Consider the following 9,129-nt stretch of genomic DNA (forward strand, 5'->3'; position numbering starts at 1 on the left):
GTTAATACATTTTTTTTTTTTACTGTACAGAAAGGAAACACACAACGTTATGAACGTGCTTGACAGTGGGGAGAGGTAGGAAATAGGTCTGGGAACTAAGAAAACTTCACCTTTATCAGTAATATTTCGTTTCTTCTATGTGAGAAAAGCTAAAGCAAAAGACGAAAATGTTTAACATTTATTAATCCAGGGTGACGTGTATGTGGGTGTGGATTAGCATCTTTTCGGAACATCCTGTGTAGTTTATAGAAATAGGCTTTATTGAAGTATACTTTACATGCACCTTAGTACAAAAGGGTTCCCCCCATCGAGTTAATTAACATATCAATACCTCATATATTTACTTTTGTGTGTGTGTGTGTGAGAACATTTATCTTCTACTCTCTTAGAAAATTTCAATTATTCAATCCGCTGTTACCAACTATAGTCACCATGTGTTACATAATATCCTCAAACTGATTCATCTTATACCTGAAAGTTTGTACCTTTTTACCAATCTCTTCCTACCCCCTACCCCCAGCCCCTGGCAACCACTTTTCTATGGCCTGTATTATGTTGAAGTACATTCCCCCTATAGCAAGTTTGCTGAAAGTTTTTAACATAAAAGGATCTGAATTTTGCCAGTTGCTTCTTCTGCATCCATTGAGATGATCATATGATTTTTATCCCTCATTGTGTTAATGTGGTCTCTCACATTGGTCAATTTGTGAATGCTGAACCATCCTTGCATCCCTGGAATAAATCCCACTTGATCATGGAATATGATCCTTTTCAATGTACAGCTGAATTTGATAGTATTTTGTTGAGGGTTTTTTGCAGTTATGTTCATCAGGGATATTGGCCTATAATTTTCTTTTCTTGGAGCGTCCTTGTCTTATTTGGTATCAGGTGATGCTGGCTTCTTGAAATGAGTTTGGAAGTGTTCCCTCTTCTATTTTTGGGAAGCGTTTAAGCATTGGTATTAATTCTTCTTTAAATGTGTGGTGGAATTAACCAGTGAAGCCAGCTGGTTTGTCGGGAGGTTTTGGGTTTTTTTTTTTTGCTGTATGCAGGCCTCTCACTGCTGTGGCCTCTCCCGTTGCAGAGCACAGGCTCCGGACGCGCAGGCTCAGCGGCCATGGCTCACGGGCCCAGCCGCTCCACGGCATGTGGGATCCTCCTGGACTGGGGCACGAACCCGCGTCCCCTACATCGGCAGGCAGACTCTCAACCACTGTGCCACCAGGGAAGCCCCTGTCGGGAGGTTTCTGATCACTGATTCAATCTCCTTACTAAAAATTGATCTGTTCAGATTTTTCTACTTCTTCAAGATTCATTCTTGGTAGATTGTATGTTTCTAGGAGTATATCCATTTCTTCTAGGTTGTCCAATAGATTGGTGTATAATTGTTCATAGAAGTTTCATGATCCTTTTTTATTTATAATTTAACTTGAGTCCACTCTCTTTTTTCTCTTGGAAAGTCTAGCTAAAAGTTTGTCTATTTTGTTTATCTTTTCAAAAAAATACCTCTTAGTTTCTTTGATCTTTTCTATTGTCTTTTAATCTCTATTTCATTGATTATTCACTCTGACCTTTGTGATTTTCTTCCTTCAACTAACTTTGGGCTTAGTTTGTTCTTCTTTTTCTAGCTCCTTTAGGTGTAAAGTTAGGTGATTCATTTGAATTCTTTCTTTTTTCTTAATGTAGGTGTTTACTGCTATAAACTTCCCTCTTAGAACTGCTTTTGCTGCATTGCATAAGTTTTGTATGTTTTGTTTCCATTTTCATTTGTCTCCAGGTATTTTTAAACTTCTCTTTTGATTTCTTCTTTGACCCATTGGTTGCTCATTAGCATGTTGTTTAATATCCACTGAAAGCTTTGGACTTACTATTGCCATTTTGTTCATTGTTTTCTGGCTGTTTTGTAATTCCTTTGTTCCTCTCTTGTCTCCTCCTTTGTGATTTGATGATTTTCTATGGTGGTGTGCTTTGATTTGTTTCTCTTTATCTTTTTTGTTTTGTGGTTACCATGTGACTTACATAAAACTTTTATAAAGTTAGTCTGTTTTCAGGACTTCCCTGGTGGCGCACTGGTTAAGAATCTGCTTGCCAATGCAGGGGACATGGGTTCAATCCCTGCTCCGGGAAGATCCCACATGCCGGGGAGCAACAAAGCCCGTGGGCCACAACTACCGAAGCCACGTGCCTAGAGCCCGTGCTCCGCAACAAGAGAAGCCACCGCAGTGAGAAGCCCGCACACCGCTAACAAAGAGTAGCCCCCGCTTGCCGCGACTAGAGAAAGCCCGCACGCAGCAACGAAGACCCAACGCAGCCAAAAATAAAAATATAATAAAATAAAATAAAAATCTTGTGCTCAGCCTGAAGTTACCATCCTCCACTTCCATCCTGTTAGTTCCTACAGAAAGACTCAAAGGTATTGTTAAGTATATTCCTTGAGGGGGTGATGGTGGAGGAACCAGGACCTGTCCCCGGGCTGCACTATTGTTTCTTGACTGCTCCTCCTTTGTTTCCGCATTCCTTCCCTTCCCTGATTAGCTACTGTCAATTCTGCCCTTTGGAACTCAGGGAAGGTCAAGGAGGCTGAATGAAGCCTATTTCCTAGGAACAAGAAACAGGGGTCACAGAAAGGATTTGTACCTGAGAGGGCCCCACAGGGTCCTGCTCCATTTCAGTTTAATTAATACAGGCATGCCTTTAGAGTCATCTACATTAAGTACATTACTTTTATTGTAGGTTTACTAGGAATCAAACTACATCTTATTATTCCTGTTACAAAGTTTGTCAACAAGAAAAATAACTTGGTATGATGAAACTTTCAGATAAATAAAATAGAACTAAATGAGATAAGAGCTTTTAGATAAACTCTTTGGGAATAATTACGTTTTGGGAATGTCTATCTAAAATAGTCTCTTCAGGGACTTCCCTGGTGGCACAGTGATTGGGAGTCTGCCTGCCAATGCAGGGGACACGGGTTTGAGCCCTGGTCCAGGAAGATCCCACATGCCGCGCAGCAACTAAGCCCGTGCGCCACAACTACTGAGGCTGCGCTCTAGAGCCCGTGAGCCACAACTACTGAGCCCGCGTTCCACAACTACTGAGCCTGCGCGCCTAGAGCCCATGCTCCACAGCAAGAGAAGCCACCGCGATGAGAAGCCAGCACACTGCAACGAAGAGTAGCCCCCGCTCACCGCAGCCACTAGAGAAAGCCTGTGTGCAGCAACGAAGACCCGATGCAGCCAAAAATAAATAAAATAAATAAATTTTTAAAAAAAGAAATGAGGGACAAAATGACCTCCATGCCTGGGAGCCCCACAAGGTCCTTCTCAGTTTCAAGGGTAATTTGATAAGAATTCTCTCATCAGCATATGGGAACGAACCCAGAGCCCTGGGGCTTGCAATTCGGTAAAGTGACAATTTGCAGACATAAGTCCCAAGAACTGGCATTTACTATGGAGGGAACAGGACTGATCCGGAATTGAGTTCTGATGCATGTGACCAGAGAGTCACTGAGGAGGGAGCTATGGGTTGGGGTGGTTTTCAGAGCTTGTCTCACTGGCACTTTGTCCTGTTCTGTTGCTTTAGGTTAGAAGTAAAAGCAAACCGGGAGGAGAAGGGGGCTCTGGGGAAGACGTGATCCCTGCAGAACAAGGCCCAGACCGTCCAGAGTCTCCCCCCTCCCCTCCAACTTTCTGTCTGATGGTTTCGTCAGCCCTGCCGGGCGTGCTCTGACATGCCCAATCAGAGCAGAACAGAAGAGGAAAGGGAGAAGGAAAGTTGAAGGACGTCCTCACTCCCTGTTACTACAATTGCGGTTTCTTCTCCCCAAGAAAATGAGGAAAAGAGGCGGAGCTTTTCAAACTTTTGTGTACAAAATCAGCACCTGGAGGGCGTGTTAAGAATGTCGATTCCCAGGAGGGATACAGGAGGAGTTTGGGATTAACAGATACACACCACTATATATAAAATAGGTGATCAACAAGGACCTGCTGTAGGGCACAGGGAACTGTACTCAGTATGCTGTAATAACCTATATGGGAAAAGAATCTGAAAAAGAATGGAAATATTTAAATATATATGTAGAACTGATTCACTTTGCTGTACACCTGAAAGTAACACAACATTGTAAATCAACTGTACTCCAATATAAAATAAAAATGAAATTTAAAAAATTTAAGAAAATCACAAGAATACCAGGTGAAAATGGCTTACATACCTCTAGAAACTATAAAAGCAAAATTATATGACCATTGCCAATGTCTTAAATGTACGCAGTCTTTTCTTTTTTAATTTAGTTATTGTATTTATTTATTTTTGGCTGCATTGGGTCTTCATGGCGGTGCACAGGCTTCTCACTGCGGTGGCTTCTCTTGTCGCAGAGCATGGGCTCCAGGCGTGCAGGCTTCAGTAGTTGTGGCACACAGTCTCAGTACTTGTGGCTCGTGGGCTCTAGGGCACAGGCTCAGTAGTTGTGGAGCAAAGGCTTAGTCGCTCCACGGCACGTGGGATCTTCCCAGACCAGGGCTCGAACCCGTGTCCCCTGCACTGGCAGGCGGATTCTTAGCCACTGCACCATCAGGGAAGCCCAAGGTACCTAGTCTTAACAACAACAACAACAAAAAAAAAATAGAAAATAGAAAGTGAAATAAAAAAAAGCAAAGTTTTGGGGTTTTTTTTTCCAGGCATAGGTTTATTTTATTACATCAGGGGTCAACAAACTTTCTCTAAAGGGCCAAGGAATAAATAGGTCTTGTTGACTACAGAGTTTCAATCCTAGCTATTTAACTACTAGCATAGTGAAAAAGTGGCCATAAACAATATGAAAACAAATGAGCATGATTATGTTCCACTAAAATTTTACTTATAAACACAGGGGGAAAAAAAAAAAGGATGTCAATTCCCAAACACTGTCCCCAGAGATTCTGATTCATTAACCCTGTTAGGCCTCAGAAATCAGATTTTGTTTGTTTGCTTGTTTAAATTTATTTATCTTTGGCTGCATTGGGTCTTCGTTGCTGCGTGCGGGCTTTATCTAGTTGCGGTGAACGGGGGCTACTCTTCGTTGTGGTGTGCGGGCTTCTCACTGCAGTGGCTTCTCTTGTTGCAGAGCACAGGCTCTAGGTACGTGGGCTTCAGTAGTTGTGGCACGCGGGCTCGGTAGTTGTGGCTCGTGCGCTCTAGAGCGCAGGCTCAGTAGTTGTGATGCACAGGCTTAGTTGCTCTGCAGCATGTAGGATCTTCCTGGACCAGGTCTCGAACCCGTGTCCCCTGCACTGGCAGGCAGTTTCCCAACCACTGTGCCACCAAGGAAGGTCCAGATTTAAAAAAATATTTTTTTTTTTTGGCCTCACTGCGTGGCATGCGGGATCTTAATTCCCTGACCAGGGATCGAACCTGGGGCCCCTACAGTGGAAGTGTGGAGCCCTAACCACTTGACTGCTGGGGAAGTCCCAGAAATCAGTTTTTTACCTGTCGTATTCTAGTGACTCTGATACCACGGGCCCCATGCAGGCTCGGCTTCCTGGCTGTCCCTCCTGCACACTGGCACAGGGCCCTGTACGCAAAAGGACACACACGTGGTTTAGTGTTCTCTTGTCCCTGTCCTGAAATTCTGAACAAGAGGCCCTGGACTTCCATTTGATGCTGGGTCTTGCAAATTACATAGCTGGTGCTTTCTGTCCCCATGGACCACATTTTGAAAAACACAGCAATGGGGGTTAGCTCTTAGCCTTCAATCTTCCACTCCTGAATATATTCAGGCATTTATCTATAGATCTATTGGACTTTAGGTGTGATGGACAGCCAGCAACTGAATAAAATCACTCTGCACAATTTCTACTTGACACTCTAGGATCAGGGTTTCCCTGAGTGTTTGTTTCCAAAGGGAGAGCTCAGGGAGAGATGCAGCCATTGCTAGAGGGGTTGTGGCCAGGATTGGGAATTACTTGTGCAAGGAAGGGATAAAGAAAAAAAGTAGAGGCCTCAAAAATAATACCTGGGGAAAATATCGCTCTCAGGCCTTTGGGGGAAGGCCAATTCGGCCCAACAGAGGTAAATAGGTAACCCTGAAATTCAGCTCTCCTTTTTTTTTGTTTTGGCCGCACCGTGTGGCATGGGAGATCTTAGCTCCCCGACCAGGGATGGAACCCGTGCCCGCTGCAGTGGAAGTGCGGGTCTTAGCTGCTGGACCGCCAGGGAAGTCCCTGAAATTGAACTCTCTAAAGAAAACTTTGGTCACTGAAACCTGGACAAAGTTAAAGACCTTTGGAACAAGTTCTAATCTAATCTAGTTCGATGAACCCATTTAGCAGTTGACGTCAGCGGCTGGAGGTGTGGGCTTAAAGAAAATGTTAGATTGTCACAGTATCTTGTGGGAGGACCGGAAGAGAGGAGCTTCAGGACGGCTCATCAAAAGTTCACGTTTCCCCATCCGTCGTTCATCACTGGTGGGGCATCAACAATGCTCATTCCACGGGCTGAGAAACCAGAACCGTGGCAATCTATCATTTCCAAACCAGACTGAAAAATAGAACCAGTATACATTTTAGTTAAGTCTAAAAACCAAATTGCTTTTTCCACTTTAATTGCCGTCGTAATTGAACATACTCATCTCCGCCGTCAAGTCAGATAGCCCAAGCTTAAGAGCCTGGCTGGCCGTCAAGGGAAAAGCTGTGTTAGCTTTATCCGGAAGAGTCAGCTGGTTATTCGGCATTTCTTGTGGCCGTTCCTTCTCGTTCAACTCAAGTGGCTTCAGGAAGGTGTCAGTCATCATGATTTTCACCATCATTATCATCAGTGGCACGTCTATGTAATAATTATAGTAACGATAGCTAATATATATATAGAACGTTTACCATGTGCTGAGCATTTCCTGAGTTATGTATATACTCATGTAATCCTCAGCACAACCTCATGACATAGTACTATTGCTATCTCCATTTTACAGATGAAGAAATTGAGGCACGGAGGGTTTCGGTGACTTGTTTAAGGTCACACAACTATTAAATAGCAGAGCCAGGGTTCAGACGCAGGGGCTATGACTATATTACCCAAGCACTTAACCAGCAGACTATGTAGCAAAGGGCACACTATGCCTGGAGCTTAAGGAAGCAAGGTAAACAGAGTTGCTCTGAACATTTTTGGCGTTATAGACTCCTTTGAGAATCTATAACCCGCAGAAAACTAAATATATACACACATATTTACAAATTGCCAGAGGACTGTCCCTGCTCCTCCGAGACCTCAGTTGAACTTTATGACTCAATCCCAGGTTAAGAAAGCCTGCTCCAGGCACTAGTTGCTTAAAAGTGTAAAATGGCTACCGCTACCAAAAGACAAAAGGATTGTTTAAAAGCTAATGGCTCTGTGAAGGGTAGACTCAGAGCAACAGTCAAACTGTAAGACTTACACTCGCACCACATCACCAAGTCCAAGAACTGGCTCATTTTTTTTTTTTTTTTTTTAATATTTGCCATTTAGGTTTTTGTTTTGGCTGCGTTGGGTCTTCGTTGCTGCACGCGGGCTTTCTCTAGCTGTGGGGAGCGGGGGGCTACTCTTCGTTGCGGTGCGCAGGCTTCTCATTGCGGTGGCTTCTCTTGTTGCGGAGCATGGGCTCTAGGCACACGGGTTTCAGTAGTTGCGGCTCGAGGGCTCAGTAGTCGTGGCTCGCGGGCTCTAGAGCGCAGGCTCAGTAGTTGCGGCGCACGAGCTTAGTTGCTCCTCGGCATGTGGGATCTTCCCGGATCAGGGATAGAACCCGTGTCCCCTGCATTGGCAGGCGGATTCTTAACCACCGCACCACCAGGGAAGTCCCAGAACTGGCTAATTTTAAATAACAAACTTTAAAGCTTTTCATCAACTGCCAAAGTATTTCAAGATGAAAGAGCAAATCACTGTAATTTTCAGCATAGAACACGGTGCTTGGCCTGCACTGAGTCCTTAGTAAATGTGGATAGGGAGAAGGAAAGCAGACAAAGAAGACACAGAGATCTTGATACTTGTTAATGGTGAACGCAATGTGATCTAAAAAATATCATTCAAATTCTCTTATTTTTTTTTCTTTTTCTTTTTCTTCATTCCACTTCTTTTTAATGGCGTTCACTCGTTCGTTCACTTATTCAACTAGATTTGTTGAGTATTTCATATGGAACAACAATGCTAGGGCATCAAGTGTGTGAATTTAAAGTTACTGTGGGGAGTTCCCTGGCGGTCCAGCGGTTAGGACTTGGTGCTCTCACTGCCGAGGGCCCGGGTTTGATACCTGGTCGGGGAACTAAGATCCCACAGTCCCCCCGGCATGGCCAAAAAAATTAAAATAAAATAAAAAGTTACTGTGGAACAAACACACCAAAAACGTGAAATAGGAGGAATGCCAGTTGTCGTGTAATAAACAAAACCAGCTATCAGAGAAGCACAGACCGGAGTATAAGGAGGTTAAAGCAAAATCTATAAGGATGTTGCAGGTTTGGTGAGGAAAAGGCAGGAAGCATTTGCCTTACTTCCCTGATGACTCCTGCTCCCCACGCCCACATCATGTTCACGCATTCTCAGATCAAGTTATTCGAGTTCTTTCCCAACAAACTTCTTATCTTCCTAGTCCTACTGTTTTTCAGTTCACTCTTCAATTGAATAAGCAATGTGGCATCTCTAACTGGCTGCTGTTCCTTTAAATTTAGCCCATTAAGAAAAAAGCTATAATCCAATCCACAACAATTTGGGAAAGGGAAACTCACACACAGGGCATGGATGAAAATAACCTGAGAACACGCCAGGGTAATGTTGAAAGCAAGTGCAAACCCAGCTGGGTTACCACCGTGCCAACTGGATAGATGACCCAGGAGGGACCAGTGATTAAATTGGCCCTCTAGAAAATCTGGAGATGGAAAGTCCAGAGCAATGATTTTAGAAGATCTTGTTAACAACAGAAGCAGACAACAGGAAATGCCCCTAGAACTGTGCTGATGCTAAGGACAGCTGTTTGTACTCTGTAGAGCTCTGGATCTCTCTGTTATACTCTACTTTCCCTATGGGAACATATGTATATGTATAACTGATTCACTTTGTTGTAAAGCAGAAACTAACACACCATTGTAAAGCAATTATACTCCAATAAAGATGTTAAAAAAAAAAAAA

At 43.6% G+C, this 9,129-nt stretch overlaps 1 protein-coding gene across 9 annotated transcripts in view; it reads right to left on the bottom strand.

The window, feature by feature from the left end:
• Positions 1-4,214: 4,214 nt before the first annotated feature.
• ERC1 (ELKS/RAB6-interacting/CAST family member 1) overlaps positions 4,215-9,129 on the bottom strand; it is a 573,654-nt gene continuing 568,739 nt past the window's right edge. For 2 of the 9 annotated variants that reach the window (XR_008617637.1, XR_008617633.1), the window contains 2 exons: positions 5,467-5,551; positions 4,221-4,596 (listed from right to left, as the gene is read on the bottom strand). The gene's annotated coding sequence lies outside the window, so the exon portion shown is untranslated. Of the gene's footprint in view, positions 4,597-5,466; positions 6,802-9,129 lie in introns of all 9 variants that reach the window. The other 7 variants (XR_008617638.1, XR_008617634.1, XR_008617631.1 and 4 more) reach the window with 6 other exon arrangements.

Source organism: Physeter macrocephalus, chromosome 6 (assembly GCF_002837175.3).
Source record: "Physeter macrocephalus isolate SW-GA chromosome 6, ASM283717v5, whole genome shotgun sequence".
In the NCBI taxonomy this organism is placed as follows: Eukaryota; Metazoa; Chordata; class Mammalia; order Artiodactyla; family Physeteridae; genus Physeter; species Physeter macrocephalus.